Consider the following 17,958-nt stretch of genomic DNA (forward strand, 5'->3'; position numbering starts at 1 on the left):
TTTTCCATGTGCCCTAGTGTAGTTTCCAGGAGGATCTGCTCCATGATCTTCCCAGGCACAGAGGTGAGACTGTCTGGCCTGTAGTTCCCTGGGTCCTATTTATTTCCCTTTTTAAAAATGGGGAATATGTTTCCCCTTTTCCGCTCAGTGGGAACTTCACCGAACTGCTATGGCTTCTCAAATATGATGGATAGTGGCTTAACCACTTCATCTGCCAGTTCTCTCAGGGCCTGTGGATGCATCTCATCAGGGGGTTTGGGCACCTTCAGATTCCTTAAGTGGTCTTGAACATGATCTTCTACAATGGGCAGTTCTTCATTCTCCCAATCCTTTGCCTTCTGTGCCTTGCACGGTGTGGCTGGAGCCCTTGGTGGTGAAGACTGAGGCAAAAAAGTCATTGAGTACCTCAGCCTTCTCCATATTCCAGGTAACCAAGTCTCCTTTTTCCTTCCTTCCTTTCCCTAGTCTGCCTTTTAACACCAATGTACCTATAGAAGCCTTTCTTGTTGTCTTTGACCTTCCTGGCCAGATTTAATTCTGTCAGGGCTTTATCTTTCCTAACCTGATCCCTGGCTGCTCAGACAATTTCTCTGACAAGGCTACCTGTCCTTGCTTCCACCCTCTCTGTAGGTTTCCTTTTTGTGTTCGAGTTTGTCCAGGAGCAACTTGTTCATCCATGCACATCTCCTGGTGCTCTTACCTGACTTCCTCTTTGTCAGGATGCATCGCTCCTGAGCTGGGAGGAGGTGATTCTTGAACACCAACCAGCTTTCTTGGGCCCCTCCTCCCTCCAGGGCTTTATCCCATGCTACTCTGTCAAGCAGATTCATGAAGAGGCCAAAGTCTGTTCTCCTGAAGTCCAGGGTAGTGAGCTCGCTGCACACCCTCCTCGCTGCCCTAAGGCTCTTGAACTCTACAAGAATCCAAAAGAATCCAAGGCCCAAATGCAATATTAATTTTCAAACAGCTTTGCCAATTAAAGTGGTTAATTCTAGCAAACAACAGAGGGACAATGCTTTTTTTTTTTTTTCAGTTGTTGCAGCTGTTACACATAAAAAGCCATGATACTGCTCCTACACATATGCTGAGATCGTGGCAAGTTTTTCTGTGTTTTTGTAGTTATATGTGGTCCCTTCTGATGTAAACCTTGCACAGGGAGCTTACTTAGAATCTTTAAAGATGAGCTTCTGTAAAATTTTACTTGGCATTTAACAGTGAATTGAGTTAAAAAGGGGCTTTGGAGGAGTGTTGAATTAGAAAAAAAAATCATTGAATTACACTTTTTTTGCTTGTTATATAAGCACATTCTTCAAAGCCTGAAGGATTTTATGTATGATTTAGTCTCAAAACAGTGAAGTGGGGCACTCAAATCTTCATTCTGCAGACTAATATAATCTGAAATACAGGGAAGTGATTTGCTGCTTGTACTATAGCAGCTATAGAAAGAATGAAGTTTTGGAGCCTTTAGCCTTAAACCTGTGATCTAGTGAGTGAAAAACACATGCTTTTACAGGGGTATCTCAACAAGCATTTTAGAGCTTTCGAACACACACTACAATGAGTATCTTTGAAATACTACTTGTCGGACAAGATTTCCCTGCTGAATGGTTATACTATGAAACCTAATGTTTCTGATTTTATCCACCATTTTGCCTGTCTAAAATCTAAACAGCTCCTCAGGTAGATTTAGGTGGGGTGTTTTAGTTTTGGTTTGGGGTTATGTTTTGCTTTGGGGTTTTTTTTGCTTAAAGAAAAATTAAGTATTCTCTGAGAAGCAGTGATTACTTCAAAAAGGATGTGGTCCGTGGAGACTGGGTATATATTCAAACCTTCACAGCTTGGAAGAGATCATTTTTAGGGCTGGTATTCAAGAATGTCTTGTACTGCTGATTTTAAAAATATACAGAATCTAGGACTCTTCAGTATTTCATGTATTTACTCATCTGTCTGTGATGCTCCATGAGAGACAAGCAAAAATACGTTAAAGGAAACAGATGCAAGAAGACTGGTACTGCCTGAAAGGAAAGCAAATAAACTAAAAATTTTAGGGGGTTCCAGAGAAGGATTGCAGAGGGTCTCCTTGGGGAGGGAGCTCTAGGGGGGGTGAGGTGCCGGCAGCCAGGCGGAGTAGCCGAGGCCACCCAGGAGATGGTGCTGTTGAACCGGGTAAGCGGCACAGCCCTGACCCAGAAGCATCTTTCAATGCGGTCCTCCCTGTTTTCCAGCTGTGTTGCATGTTATTCTTTTGGGTCCTCGTTTTCTTTTGGGAGAAGAAGGTGTCAGTGTTAAACCCGGAGCGTATCCCGGTCTGGTATGTAATGCCATTCCCAGACAGACAACCCTACGCACTCGATGGAGATGACGCTAGTGCTTGAAGGCGATGTTTTTTCCTTGGACTGCGTGGCTGGCGAGATGGTAACGCCGAGGCTGGGAGCAGCTTCACAGCTCATTGCCCTCATCTGAGCAACTGCCTGAGAAGCGCCGTGCCAAAGCCAAGCGTTTGCCGGGTGCCCGCTGCGTTGCTGCGAGTGGTGGGGAGCAGCGCACCCGCTCGCAGGGGCTGCTCGGGGACCCACTGCCTGCCAACTTCCCTCTGCCATCCTCCGAGGCGGCCTGTCCCCAAGACACACGTGTCTGGGCAAGGTAAGCGCAAGGGCGGCTCTGTCGCTCCACGGCGAGGACTCGAGCGGGGCCAAGCGTGGGGTGCAATGCCATTTCGCCTCCGGTGTAGAGCAAGTGTGGGATGTTCCGGGCAGAGGTGCCACAAGCACCCAATGGGGTGCACAGCACTGGGGCACCCTCGCCCTGTGTCTCGGGGCACGAGGCACCCACCTCCCTCCTGTGCTGGTGGGCCACAGCGAGCATGTGGGTCTGCAGCTGGTTCAGGATGGGAAAATTTGAGGCAGCAAAGGGGAATTTGGGTTTCCTTTAGTCTGGGGTGTCTCAGCAGAGCAAGAGGTCGATAGTTGTCGTGATGTTTTCTGTTGATTTGCTGTGTTATAAGCATCATCTGGCTGGGTTCAGAGGCTTCAGATCTGGCCAGAAATGAACAGCAGGAGCTGCAACGGGTCAGCAGATGCCCTGGCTTTGGCTGTAGCAGCACGAAGGCACCAGACTGGGCATTTGCAGAATATTTAATGGAAGAGTTCAGTAAAGGCCTTTTCCTCAGTTGCAGGAGGGCTTATGTCTCTGAATGTTTCTGCATGCGTAACCAGACAGTGGCCAGGGTTTTATATGTGATATAAATCAGCAGCTCTAATTCCCCAAGTCTTCTACCTGAGTTGTTTTCTATCTGAACGGGTATTACCAAAATTAGGTCTTTCTACATTCAGGCACAGAGGCAGAAAGCAAGCCTCCTGCAGGTATTTGAATGGTTTACAAGGCCTTGTTAAGTGAAGCTGCCATTCTGCTACAAAGCCATTTTGAGTTTATTGCACCCAGCTCTCCATGGTTGAAGTGAGCGTGGCTGGCGGCAGTGAAGTGGTTGGTGAGGAGAGGGTCACCTGTGGGGAGGATGGCCAAACCACACATGGTGTGGACCCAACGGGAGGCCAGTGGTATCAGGATTTGAGGATTATGTCTGTTGTGCTGCATTTCATCTCCTCTCTTCCTAAATCATTAACAGCAATTCAATGGCCAGAGGTTGATGGGTTTTTTTCCACTACTTGCAAACAATAAATGATTTAAAGCTCAGCTGATGGGGGGGGGGGGGGGGGCGGGGGGGGCGGGGGTGGCAGGGTGTGTGTGTGCGAGTTTTACTGCATGAGTAATTGTTTGGCAGTGCATGAGGAGGGAGCTGGGTAGGGAAGGGGTTGAGGAACTCTATTGTCCAGCAGTAATTAGGTATGTCAGCAGCAGGAAACCAGAAGAAGATACTGAAGAAGCTTCGAACAATTTAGGAAGGAGCATAACAGAAATAAAGTAGCCTGAAGCAAGCTTGTTCAAATACCTTCACTTTTCATGTGAACTTGAGGTACAGTTCAGCTTGCTCTGCTGAAGAACTCTCAAGTTTTAGGGCTGGAGCTGGATGTTGCTTCAGCTCAGGCCTCAGGAGTGTGTGCTGTGAGCAGGAGATGGTTTAGGGCTCTAGCCATGACTTTAACTTGATCAATGTGGTCCTGCACATCTCTGTCTCAGAAAGATAAGTTCTTCCTATGTGTTAAAGGGGAGTCTCATCAGGCACCAGACAGTAAGTTACAATTTTGTTTTAGGGACCATTTTGCACTGAACTCTTGGATAAAATAAAGTGCACAATGACACAAACCTAGGAGACCTCTCTCTTCTGAGACCCCAAACCACTAAGCTATAGCATCAGGCTTCCTTTCATCCCACTTGCGTTTTTTTCTGAGCCAGGAGCCCTGCCCCACAAGCAAGAGAGTGTGTGCTCTCTTCTCTCCGGGCACCTGGTGCCCTGCCTGGTCGCTGTGTGCTTCGTTTGAGATGGGCGATGCTGGCTTGACCTCCCTTGTGTGCAGCCTTTCCATGTCCAGAAGCAAGTGCTATAATCACTACGCTGTTGCAGAAAAGCAGCTTCTATCACCAGGTAGTTACTGGTATAGATTACACATGCCAGGTTTGCCAGTTACTGCCCAGTTTCTGCCTTTGGCAGGTCTAAAACAGGAGGTAGGTGCCTTTTTTTTCAGCCTGGGCCAGAGCCATAGGTAGGTATGGAATTTCAGATCAAAATGCTCCCTTTTTAGGTGCCTAAAGCCTGATATCCTGACTTTTGGTTCTTAAGAAAACGCAGGCAGGCATTCAAGACAAGGCTACATCTGAAGCCGCTAACAGACATATTAATGTAATATGGTCCAGTAGCTTAGTGGGAAATAAACTGAAATTTGTGACTAAACTGAAGTGACTGAAATTTGAACTTCAGAACATCTGGGTTTTGTTCACGTTGAGGTTAGTCAAGAAAGTTCCTGAGGGAAGTGTACAGGAAGAAAAACCCTTAAAGATGCCATGAATTCCACTTAAGAACAATAACAAAGTCTGGAGAGTGTGTATATTGCTAACAAAAATAATACTAGGCAAGTAAAGAGGAAACCAGTACAACTGAATGGCAGGGCTGGAGACCTTTTTTGAGTCAAATGGGAATCCTTCCAAATTTGAAAATCTAACCTTAGCTTTTCAATACATTGGTTTATTAATTAGTGTAAAGACTAGACAAAAGGGAAATTAAAAGGAAATATGGTGGACCGCAAACAGCTAAAGGTATAAAATAAGAATGTTTCAGGTTTGTCAGTCAGAAGAGTAGGAGTAATTAATTGGTATTTCAGAAACTGGATCACTGAAGATTAAAGACAGAAATTAAAGAAGATAAAGACATAGCTGAGAATCTAAATTATTTCTTTGCATCACTCTTCAGCACAGAGAATATCAGAGCAATACCTACTGGGACTTGCTCTTTTCTGGTAATCAAGATGTGTCAGAAGAAGAGCTGGAACAAATCGATAATTTAAAAAGCAGCAAATCATCAGCTCCAGATGGTACATTGAAAAGTTCTGAAGGAGCTTAGTATGAAATAGCTGATCTGCAGCAAAAATATGCCTCTCCTAATTAGAAACAGCTATTTCATTGGAGAAGTGGGGGTACCAATTATACCCAAAGTTAAAAATGGGATTGAGATAATTTGAGGAAGCACATACTCTCTTTACCCAGACATACATTTCTGTTTTATAAACTGGTTGAAAACAGAATGTAAAGTAGGAAAAAAAAAACAACAAAAAAAGGGAAGATGGTGTCATGATAGGATCTAAAGAGAAAGGTTTCTCTAAAGAAAAACAATGCTTCATCATTAATCTGTTATAACTCCAATGACACCAGTCTTGTTATGGACAAAGAAGAAGCAACCATTGTAATTTAGATAAACCTCAAAGGACCTTTGGCCTATGGAAGTCTGTGAATCAAAGAGAGGGGAGCTTGCTGCATATCTCTTGGCTGATGTGATCGTGCCAGGCTGCATGTCCAAAAAGCCCTGACCATCCTTGGCATCACCATGCTGCATCAGTCCCATGACTTGTTCCTGCTCTGTGACGGTGTTATTCTACCTACGTGACACCAAGCCTTGCTTTCAGCTGCCCTGGGAGGTGAGAAACCAATAAAGGGGACAAGTGATGTTTCCAGCCTCTTCGCTGAAGGTTGTTTCTGTGTGTCTGTTAGGTTTATGAGTCTGAAAAGGTGAATATTATTAAGAAAGCTGACACACTGATTTTAAATATTAAGTCCTACGGAGGATGTAAAAGCCATTCTGGGGAACTGTAGGAGGGTAGAAACTAGGAGCTGAGGAACATCAGTGGCAGCTGTGGTGGGGAGCTCTTCCTGCAGGTAGCACCAAGATAGCAGCTTTGTGGTGGATCATGTGTGGGGAAAGAAATATACTAACAAAAAAATTAAGATCCTCCAACTTGTTAGGTAAAGCCAGGGGCTGTCTGGCTGAATCCTCTTTAACACTGTCAGTGTCACTCACTAGAGGTATGAATAGTACTATTTTGTTTTTAAGGTTATCTTGAATTAGCTATGTAACAGGAGGAATTTGGTACTAGGGAAATAGAAAATGAACATGGCAAAGAATCTAACTTTAGAAGAAGAAAGAAGAGGGAGTGTATTAATTCCCTCCCAATGCCATGTATGAATTAGATACAGTTTCAATGTCAACATCATTTAACAACATCCCTGTATGTTTGTAATGAATACTCTGGATTACCTGAGAGGAAAATGTCATCAGAGTCCATACATTTACCCTTAACAATGGTTTTTTTTCTATCTTAATTTTATGCAAATTGGGATCACTTGTGGCCTCTTCACTGTGTTCTTTGTTCCCACATGCTGCTTCAGAGGTACCCACCTGCTTCCAGGTTGTGAGAGAAGGCTGACAAACTGCCCATGTTACCTGGAAAAAAAATCTCAGTAAGATTCTATGGAACAGTTTAAAAACAAAACAAAACAAAAAACTTCAACAAATATTTCATGCCCAGACCCATTGTTAGTAGAAATCAGCAGTTTTCATCAACTTCAACCAGTTGTTCCTTGTTCTTTTAGACAGACAACAGAACTACTACCTCCTTGTTTCCACTTCTTCTTTATCCTTTGTTTTTGCCTGTCAGCCCTCCTCCTCCATTTCTTCTGATCTCTGCTTCCATGTATTCTTCCCTCATTCCTAGGATCTCCCCTTCCTTGCCTCCCTCTCCCAGGTGTGTGATGGTGCTGTTGCCCATGTTCCTCTATACCTGCTCCTGCCTTGTCATAGCATTGTCAGTTCACAGCTATACTGACTCTGGTGGCCAGCCAGAGTCAATTATCCCAGTGAAGCTAATTAGAAGGGATAGGGTGCTATGCCTCACTCTTGAGATCTGTACATCTCAACATTGCAGTGTGCTCTGCTGATTAGGAAATACTGATTTACAGTAATGTTAAGTGATACAAATTAAAGAAAGACTCTGTTTCACCTTTTCCTTTAAATTTTCTATGTAGTCATGGAAGGGAGGAAAGGATGGTGCAGAGGTGCCCAGAACACTTTTAAATTAGCTAGTTTAGATGCAATCAGTTTAGCCATGGCACCATGGAGCAGAGCAGCATGGCTGATTCACTCAGCTCCCCAACAGTCCTGGGGGTCCCACTGCTCAGCTTTTTCAGTGCTCTTTTCTATGAGAAAAGTCCTCCCTCTCTAATGCCATGGGATGCTGTCGCTGATGTCATCACACAGTAATTCAGCTGCGTGATGTGACAGTTTGATGATATGCAGGCTTGGGGGCTTTTCCAGATGCAAGATCCACAGGAGAGTTGAATCACTAACATTTCAAGGTCACTAGGTTTGGGTCCTTCCTTTCCATTTAGGAAAACATCCATAACTGTCAAAGCACAAGAGAAATAAGACCCTACAAAAAACTTGAACCACTGTACATCAATGCCATCATCAAATGTTTCTTTAGAACTGGTTTCCATGTCTGAGTCTCAGACCAACATGCAATGATCTTGTTACTTCTACACCAGCAGAAGAGTAGACAGCTCTGACATCTCTTCCCATAACCAAACTACTTTGGGCTAGATAACACAATAAGATATCGGTGATGGTTGCCTAGAGCAATTCTCAAAACCACTTTATTCATCATTAAGACAAAGAACATTTTCTACCTCAGTAGCAGTGGGGAAATAGATATTACAGACACACTGTTGGGGAAAAGTTTCGTGTTAATTATCAATAACATCTTGTGAATTCTTCTAAGATGTCCAAGTTGTGAATGTTTGGCTGGGCTCCAGCTAGCAGAAAAATATAGAAATGTTTTCTGATCATCCTGCCAGAATAAAACAAATTGTAACTATGCAGTTTGTAATTTTTAATTTTTTTTTTCTGCCACCCCTTCATGGCTTAAGGTATGCTCTTTGAGTTGGCAGAGAAGTTGTTTTTCTTTTCTTACCTGCAAAAGAACTGGACTGGGAGAGTGAAACTTCAGACCTTGTGTCTAGAAGAAATTGCTATATAGTTTTCTACTTGGAGAGTCCAAAATTAAAAGAAAATTAAAGCAAATTTTTCTCAGAAGAGGCATTGTGTTTTGTTTGGTAGTTACTGTGAGTTTGTTTTCCAGAATTGCTGAGTTCAGCTGGAACTTGGTGCTTGGTCACTTTGCAAATCATGCCCAGGGTTTCTAAAATCAGGCAAAGGGCCATGATGGTTTATGTAGTAATTCTGGCACTGAAGATGAAATAGAGGCTCCCCCTTTCGGAGGGACCTTCTTATTTCAAGGAATTCAGGGATTATAAGTACTGAAACCTTGCTGTTTAAAGTCCTTTCCACTTTGAGGTAAACTGAATTCCAGTAGGAAGTGTGCTCCCCAAGTTCAGCACAAAATGATGCAGCCCCAAATAGGACGCTGCATCTGAGCCCCCTCTAGATTATTATTTGACACTTCATTTTTCTTGTGAAGATAATAAAGAGTGCAGCATGGAGGTCTACAACATCTCCTCTAAAGAGCACTGGGAGCTGGTATCCTGAGAGGACAACAGGAACCTATCAGTTTGAATTTTATTAGGTAGGCAAATCCTTGTTTCACTGTATCAGTAGTTGCGTTAATACTTCATTCTCTTCACTGTCCTGCTTTGATTGGAATTTCAAATGCTGAAGCCAATCTGATTGCTGTAATTTTACCTTCTGGTTTTTATAATTCTGCTTCCAGCTGACCACAATATGTTGCCATCTTGCTTTTTCAGTCTGGATGTCTCCATTTAGATCTTCTGAAAATAAGTTCATCCTATTCAGGCATGCAGAACATTCCCAGTGAGTCCTGGAGACTGGTTTCTGGGGACTTACTTGACTTTGAGATCACATCCTGGAGGATAGAGGTATAGAACTATAATTGGTTTCTCAGAGTTCATTTTCTCCTCCTATTAGTTGACCACATATGAGCGATTCACTCACTTAACTTTAGATTGGTTCATGAGATTGAAGAGCCCTTGCTTGCACTCATATTTTAAAAATCTCCTACCATTCCTTTATAAAAACAGGCAGTTGAATGATAATAAGTTTGAACCCAAAGTACCTATTTTCTTTACCACACTGAAGTGTAGCTGAAAGCATCCAAAGTTTGGTGTAGCTGTTAAGAAAGTGATTTATTGTTTTTCAAAACATGCTGCTGCTTTTGTTGATATGCCCCACTGGAGCTCAACAAATGTGTATTACTTTTATTTTCATGATAATACAAGCCTGTACACTTTCAGATGAAATTCAAAGAGGCACTTGCATTCACTTCTGCTTGTAATTAGATAGAGCAAACAGTTCAGGAGGAGACCCTGACCTCTTACAGCAGTTTGTACGGCAGCTGTGATCATGATGCCAGAGCAGAAATCGTGAGGCTCTAGGTTTTGTTACTGACTCTGCTAAAGATGCTTTCTCCAGGGCTCAGGTTCTGTCTCCTGTTACATCAATGACTTAACCTAATTTTTTTTAATCAATGAACTAACACTGATTAACCCACTAAGTAGGGTTTGCCCTTGAGCCTGTTTCTGCAGCACCAGTGACAAGTGACCAGTGATGCTAAGTTTGATTGTGCTGTGTCTGTGTCCTCCTTGGGAAAATGGGCTGTATGTGGTGGGATACACAGGCTAAAAAGCACTTTGCTGTGGTGCTGCTGTGTCACAACTGGTGTATAAAACCTGGGTAGGTTTTAACATGAGAGTTAGGCAAACATTGGCATCTGCATGAAGGTGTCTACATGTGAAATGGCTGTCTGTGCTCCAATCATAGTTGATGATGGTCAGTCAGTACTGACAGAGGGGTCCAGAGAGGTGTGCAAGCACCAGGGAGGGGCTCAGTTCAATTGCTTAAACTTTAGTGTCTGGTGCCATTTGAGATGACCTGGACTAAGTGGGACATTCACAGAGAGTTGAAGATTTGGCACAGGACTTCTGCTGTTATGGAGTGGCAGCTGCAGGCCACACCAGACACCTCCAGCTGTCAATTTACACAATCAAACCTAGCTGTCTGCTTGAGGGTCTGCTGACTGTATTGGCAAAATCTACCTGCAGTTGCAACCTGGATGCATCACTTGCATGGAGGCATCTAGATGGAGGCATCTTCAACTCCAAGTGAATCCAGTCTCTTATGGCTAAAGATACTGGCTCCTGGAGACATTTAGAGTTAAATGTCTAGGTAAGCAACTCCAGAAGGCAATATATTCATCGTATTTTTAATACCTACTATAGGATTAAATTAATTGCCCTCTGAAAGTGCCTTTCATCAAACTGACTATAGAGAGACACTAGGCATACTAGCTGTTTAACTTTCACATTAAGAGTGAAAAGCATCCCACCTTTAGTTCAGATGTAATCCTTTTAACTCCACAGATCAGAAACAGCTTTCTTCAGTTACCTGCAAGAAAGGCTGTATGAGAGACCCGGTAATCATATTCTGAACTTCAGGAGCATCTTGAATATTTCTGAACTTTGCAAAATGAAACTGACTTAAAGATAGTTGGTATTGAGCTAAGCATAAGCTAAAAGCTTACTGTTTTCCCTTCTCCAGATAAAATTTTACACCTTTGCAGTCCAAAAAATCTGTGGAAATGAGAATACTTTCTCATTCTATTTCCCTGGACAATTTCAGTCTTCACCACCTGAGTGGTGGTTTCTTATCTCCTCCCCCTATTTTTCTCCTTTTTGAAAGATGAAAAGACCACAAATTCACTGAGGTTGATCTGGGAGACATACAAACTGTGATGGCTGCTGTGGGATTGATGGGGGAGGTTTAGTGTGGGAGTAATGACATTTTCAAATTAAGGCTGGCTGACCCAGATGTTCTTTATAGACATATCTCATTTAGAAGCTTAAGTGAATTATATGGTCAAAGTTTTAAAAGGAGGTGGGAAGGGAAAAACTGGGACAACTGAAAAAGTGCAGCAGCAATGAATGTCTGAAAAGTGCCATAGGGACTGTATAAATCCACAATTCACTGATCACCCTGGGGACATGGGGAAGTGGAAGTCATTGTAGAAAAGTAAAAGGTAAATCTTCAATGGGTGTAGACTGAATTAACTCCAGTGGGATTAATTTTACTTACACCAACGAGAACCCAACTGTCACCAGTGTAGGCTGATAGCTCTGGTGAGAAGGTGATAGTGTCAACTAGATATAAACAATATTATTTTGCCTCCATAATTGTCCAAAATGTAATGTTCTGCAGTTGCTTTGATTAGTTTAGCTTTTTATCTGTATAGAGATGACGAGAATAACTGGAACTTCAAATGAAGTCCACTTATTTATTCTCGATTTACATATATATAGAAAAATGCACATTTATTTATCAAGTAGAGTCCATAGAGCTATTGGGATGAAAGAGCCAAGCAGATCTTGGCAGCAAGTAGTTTCCTCGTGGTCACTATTCTGCACTTAGATCCATGCAGAGGGGCATATGTATTTGCATGGACTTCTAAGGATACCAAGCAACAACATGACGCTGACAATTTGCTGTCTGTATTCCTGTGGTGCCTGGTTTATAAAGATCCTAAATGATCTTACAAGGTGAACACAATGAAAAGAGGGTCACAACAAATATGATGCCAGGAACAGTGCCAGGCTGATGGAGTCCATCATTGGCAGGGGATTTGCACAGGAGCGGTCTGGCAAAAGCAAGAACAGAGTTGAGATTCCTGGGTCTCAGCTCTATACCACAAAGACAAAGCTCTCTGTAGCAGTCACCTAGGCAGTCCAGGTCTCCCTCTACACATGCTGGCTGTTGCAGTCAAGAGTGCTGTCTAAACCTATTATCAAGGTTTGCTCTATGCAAATAAACTGTAATGCTGCCACTACTTGGTCTGGAGATCTGCTAGGTTGATATAGTATGATTGCAGCATGAACCCATAAGTGAACTCCTGTCATCTGGGGTCACCAAGATACTGAGCTCGTGTCCAGTTGAGGAATACTCTCCTGACAGATGCCATGTGCTGTTGGGAGGTACCCTGGCATCCAGTGGTCAGCCACATGTGGTGATGGGCCCAGCTCTGTTCCCTGGCTCTAACTTATTGTCATGACCTGGAGGTTGGAATAGAGCAGAGGTTATTGTGCTGGATGAATAGCAGCTCTCAGTGTTCCATGGGGGAACACTTGAGAGGATGTCCTGTCCTAGAGAAGCTGTTGAAGGTAAATGCACAGAGAGAAGGCAACAGGGATACTTTTGGCATCCTGAAGTGGGAGATAACATAACCAGGTTGTGCAGCATAGCTGAAAATGTGATACTTCTAATGAATCCATAGCAATCGTTCCCCTTCCCCCCCTCCTCCATGTCTGTGCCTCCCTCAGCTCAGCTCTCTGTACATCTTTCTTTCTTTGAACCAGCACCAAAAGCTCTTACTTGCAAATTTCCACAGGCAGAATTGGATTAAAATAGACCAGAAATAAAGCACCTTTGCCTTCACATCCACTTTTACTGCTTCTTGTAATTCTTTGAGTTCATTTTTACCATCCCTTCACTCCTCCAGGTGCTGTCACAGTTTTCATACATCAGCACAAAGCTTAGGCAACCTCAACAATCAGTTATCCTGCTTCAGGGCAGCAGGTGCCCTAGCAGGCGTTATTTTCTGGAAGGAGAGATTTCACTTGGGTTAGGCTGGTGGAAAGAACAGTTGATGTTGGCAGTGAAACTGCATCAAAATCATGGTCCCGTGCACACTGGGGGTGGCTAACTGTCGCTAGAAAACATCAGCCCTCTTTGGAACAATGCATCTGACAAGTGAACCCACCTTCACTATTAGTTTGGATCATGACAGACAGGAAAATAAACTCTCCTATATAGAAGACACTGCTTGTCCTTCACTTACGTAAGTCAGAGCTATGGCTTCTGGGCTCTCGCTGAATGCCTCCTTTTTTCTGTACTTTTCCAGCTCATTTAGTACAGTTTTGTGCGGGTTTTTTTTGGTGGCTTGTTTTTTGTTTTCTCTTTTTTTTTTTTTTAAGGGTTTTAAAGAAAAAGATGTATTAATTACACAAATGCTTGGTGGAGAGGAAAGGTCATGTCAAAAGGTTTGAGCTTTGGGTTCAATTTGGATAAATGCCTGAAATTTAGCTCTGAACCAGTGGCAGTCTTTGAATTTATAAATATTAATATCCACCTGAGATTCTGGTCCAAAGCAAGAGCAAGACTTTTATTCTGTTCAGGTTCCTCATCTCTGCTTATCACCATAGCAAATTAGCACTTTTCAGGCAAGCAACAAGTGGCATGATTAACAACCATGTAGAACTTACTCCTTCTTCCCAGCAGTTTTGGTGAGAATGACCAAGGTCTGGTAATTCGAGCCAATGACTTAAAAAAGTGTTTGATATTTTTGAGGATACTTACAAAATGTAATACAAATTATCTTTGGGAATTTTTCTGCTTTTGGCTGACCCAGGTTGATCAAATACAGGGCATGGGTTCAGCATCCTTGCTGTTCCCCAAAGCTGTGGAGTGAGCAAGTGTCCATAAGAAAGCGTTTAGCCACAGAAGCTGGTGCCCAGGAACGGAGTGATCAAATCAGATAAACTGATAAAGTTATGATTAACTTCATAAACAACTGAAGGCATGATGATAGACAGAAATAACACTTTAACTGTGATAAAATTGTAGGATTTTAAATGTCCATGAATTTAAAAATTAGGAATTTATGTTTTCTTGCTATCTGAGTAGAAAAGCATTATAGGATTTAGAACTGACATTAAACAGATAAGTGAAACCTGGATTTGGGATTGGATACGTGATAAAGTTAGGAAACTCAGCAGGGATTTCTTCTCATTGGTAGTACCCTAAGGAGAAGTGTCTGTGGTACCATGTGCTGTGTAAGCAAGTATGTCCTTTCAGTCTGCTCTTCCCCACATGCATGTTTTCTTATGTATTTGCTGATTCCTGTTTCAACACAGATAAAGTCATGCTGTAATCTCTTGGCAACAGGCTGATTTGGGAACTTTTTTAGTTTATGGTAAGGGTGGAAATGTCACCTAGGCAGGGCATTTTGTGCTAGCTGGAGATTTCTGTTTCCAGTGTCAAGAAAGACAAAACAGCAAAATGTTACCTTACGACTCCCATATGCAGTTGGTCTGAGCACAGGGGTGAGGGTATCCAGCAATACTTCAGTCTGAAGGAACTCTTCTTTCACCTGCAAAAGGTGAACAAATTAGGAGCTTCTTTTCTTAACCACCCATGACTGAATACTGTTAGTATTTAATACTTGATTGAATCTCAGATAATTGCTGAAGTGTTGAACTGCTTGTCTCAATTTATCCACATGCAATTAATAATATTGATCACTCTGCACTGACCTTGAGAGTTAATAACTGGTTTTTCCCTTAGTTTGCCTTGATGAATGGTGCTTTCTACATGCCAGCTTACAATTTTGTCAAGCTGTCAGATCACAGGGTCCGATCCTGGAGACACTGAAATGCAAGCAGCACTTGCTGCAGTGGCTGTTTCTTTGGGATCAATAGGACTATTTACATCTAGACTGGGAAAAGAAAAGTACTTTTTTTACAGGATTTGGCCTGGGGGGAAGTCTATACAAATGTTTGTGTATGACTCAAGTTACTTTAAAGGTGTGTAGGATACACACATAAAGATTTGGGGCTCCAAAAGCCAGGCTTTATTTTCTCCATCAAATAATAGTGGTTCTTTTGTCCATCTAATAATAAAGTGTTTTTCTTTTTTTTCTTCAAAGTCTTTCCTGAAGTAAACACACTGGTTAAGACACAAAATAGAGAGGTAATTGAAACAATTTATTTGTCTCATCTCATTTGGAGGGACCTTTAGAGGTCTTTTTCTCTAGATAGTCTGAACAACATGTTTTTTCCAATCGGCCTTGAACAAACTGAAGAATTCAGTTATGGTTACCTTTTATTTGTATGCTGCCCTGCTTACCTAATCTGTATCTTGTTAGTATTATCTTATAATGAATCACCAGTACTGCTTTTGTTTTGTATGACATTTTTCTCTTAAACTTCTATTGCACTATGTGCCTGTACACCCATGCACATGCCTCTACTAAAAAATTTTCTGTTGAGATCCCTACCAAAAGGATCAGAACTACTGCAGGGCTGGAAACTGAGAATTTAGCAAATAGGGTTCTGTCAAAGTCTCTGAAACATTTTTATTCTCTGCTGCAGAGAAAAGCAAACAAGTCTGGAATGTCTGAAGTGGCACTACCAACCCAGAGCTTGCCATCTTTGACAAAAACTTTGCAGAGCTGTATTATCCAAGAGACACATAGCAAGGTTGTTCTGGGGAAGAAATATGCCTCTTCATCTCAGTTTTCTCACATCAGCACTAACATCCATTGGTGGACCAGTATGTGGGAATGATGTGCTGATAATCTCACTGCTCCTTCTGTAGAGCAAATGGAGCATGTTGTCCTATAACAGTCCCAGCACTTCTTTAGCCCTGATTTGTCTCCCCCATAGACAGATATAACTGCCCCCCTTCCTTTGGACAACTGGCATCACCTGAAGACACCTTATCTTTGTAAAAAACATCTTGACAAAGTGTTCAAACACTACCTCTTCCCTGCCTTTGTACTCATTTATACCCTCCCCATTGCATCCTCAGCTAAAGCAGATTATTGCAAAATCTATTTAAAAAGCACAGCAGTTTTATACTGAAAGATATCTAGAGGGCAGCAAATCCAGAGGGAAATCTCATCCTTCAGTGCAAATGAAACCTCCTCTTTTATTTCATTTCTGAAAAATCAAGCACAGAGTTATATAAAACCTTTTTTTTTTTTTCCTCCTCTACACAAAGCAGCGATAATAATAAGATATCTCTATAAGGCTGAGATATAATCATACCTGGGAGCAATATTTTAATTTGATTAAAGCTTACCATAGTGGGCAAAGACTCTGAAGTTCAGGTGTGAGTTATGAAGAAACTGCTTGGCCATCCATAATCCTATCTGAAAGCAAATGTATTTTTAGAGTACTGCTGTGTGACATGGAATGCTCCTGAGTTATTTGTGCATAACTGCGGTTGATGTGGAGGATATATTTAATTCAATATTAAGATTGTGCTACTGATTTTAATTCTGTTATTCTTCATGTTTGGTTCAAATTGCAGTTGGCCAAACAGTAGCTGGGACCCAGTTAACTGTTAACAATGGAAATCAAGCTTCTGTGACATGTTGTTTTATTGTATACAGCACTCCTCAGCACATTTTGAAAGCCTGTGAGAAGTGTTTCTACAATTACACCTACTTAATTTCATCACCAACTCTTAATGTGTACAGCTATAGGGATGCTGGAAACCTCTGTCTCATCTCCTTTACATCTTGTGTTTGGTACTTGAGGTTTGGAGCTTGACCGTCATGAAGTTATCAGAATGCTTAAAAATATAAAATGTAGTTTAAAAGCATCCATGCAAATGATTTGAGTTTTAACTCAATTTTTGAAGGTTTTCACTTTAATTGTGTATGGAAAACTGGCATTTGCATGTTGAGAGATGCAAGTAGAGGGAAATCAGTGCAACTTTGTGTGGATTCTGGCAGTAATTACAGGAAAAAACAGACAAGCTCCTCTGAGGATACCTGGGAATACTAGTGCCTAAAAGGGGAAGCCCCGCTGACTGCCTTGAGAGGTGTTCCCCGGAACATACACAATACAGCTGTGCCATTTGAATTTGACCTCGTGTCCAGCCCAGGTTGCAAGCACAGAGGTTAAGGATCCCAGGGGAGCATCCCTGGGCACCAAAGCCTTGCTTCTGTTTCAACCTGCTGGGAGGGAAGTCTCCCATTCTTTCACTTTCTGAAGGTGCAAAATGGGGTTAATGAACTGACCTCAATTGGTCTCATGTTTGCTTTTACATCTACTGATGAAAAATGGGATATGAGAGCTGTGGGCAATTGTTATTATCAAGGGGCAACACATTTGCATTGAAATAGGATAGGAAACAGGAGAGAGGAGGATTGTGTCTGCATGATGAGTTTTTTGCTGGACAGCATGCCTGAAATGAGAAGGATTTATGTGGTACCCTGTCAGCATGTATGGCAAAGGTTATACCAGAGTACAGACAATTTCCTGCTAATTGCATTTCTTCTGATGTACAGACCCCTTTTCCTGTCTCATGCATGTGGTGATTTTGCACAGCTAACATTACAATACATTAAAATATGAGGGAGTTTCTGTCACTAGAATAGTCAGTTGTTACTGAATATACAAAAGACAGCAACTTCATGAAATGTCTGCTATCTCAGAACATCCCTATGTTTCTTCTGCAGAAAGGGAAGATTCCTTTTCTTCTTCCAGCTTTACTACAGTTTTCCTTTTGCCTTGGGTAACTGTTTATAATATGACCAACTCAGTGGTTTTCCAAAGCAGCTGCAAGTTGTGAGGTGATGGTTCAGAATGATGCACTGTTGAAACATGCTGGCCTGCTACTCTTTCATGGAAATATATAACTGGTTTTTTTGTTTGTTTTTTTTTTTCCCTCTTCTCTTTTTTTTTAAAGATGCTTAATTCACA

The 17,958-nt window shown here is 42.1% G+C and overlaps 1 protein-coding gene across 3 annotated transcripts in view; it reads left to right on the forward strand.

The window, feature by feature from the left end:
• Window positions 1-2,222: 2,222 nt before the first annotated feature.
• The window catches only part of TUNAR (transmembrane neural differentiation associated intracellular calcium regulator), a 166,098-nt gene continuing 150,362 nt past the window's right edge, over window positions 2,223-17,958 (forward strand). For all 3 annotated transcript variants that reach the window (XM_074868719.1, XM_074868716.1, XM_074868717.1), the window contains exon 1: window positions 2,223-2,643. The gene's annotated coding sequence lies outside the window, so the exon portion shown is untranslated. The remainder of the gene's footprint in view (window positions 2,644-17,958) is intronic.

Source organism: Strix uralensis, chromosome 4 (genome assembly GCF_047716275.1).
Source record: "Strix uralensis isolate ZFMK-TIS-50842 chromosome 4, bStrUra1, whole genome shotgun sequence".
NCBI classification, from domain to species: Eukaryota; Metazoa; Chordata; class Aves; order Strigiformes; family Strigidae; genus Strix; species Strix uralensis.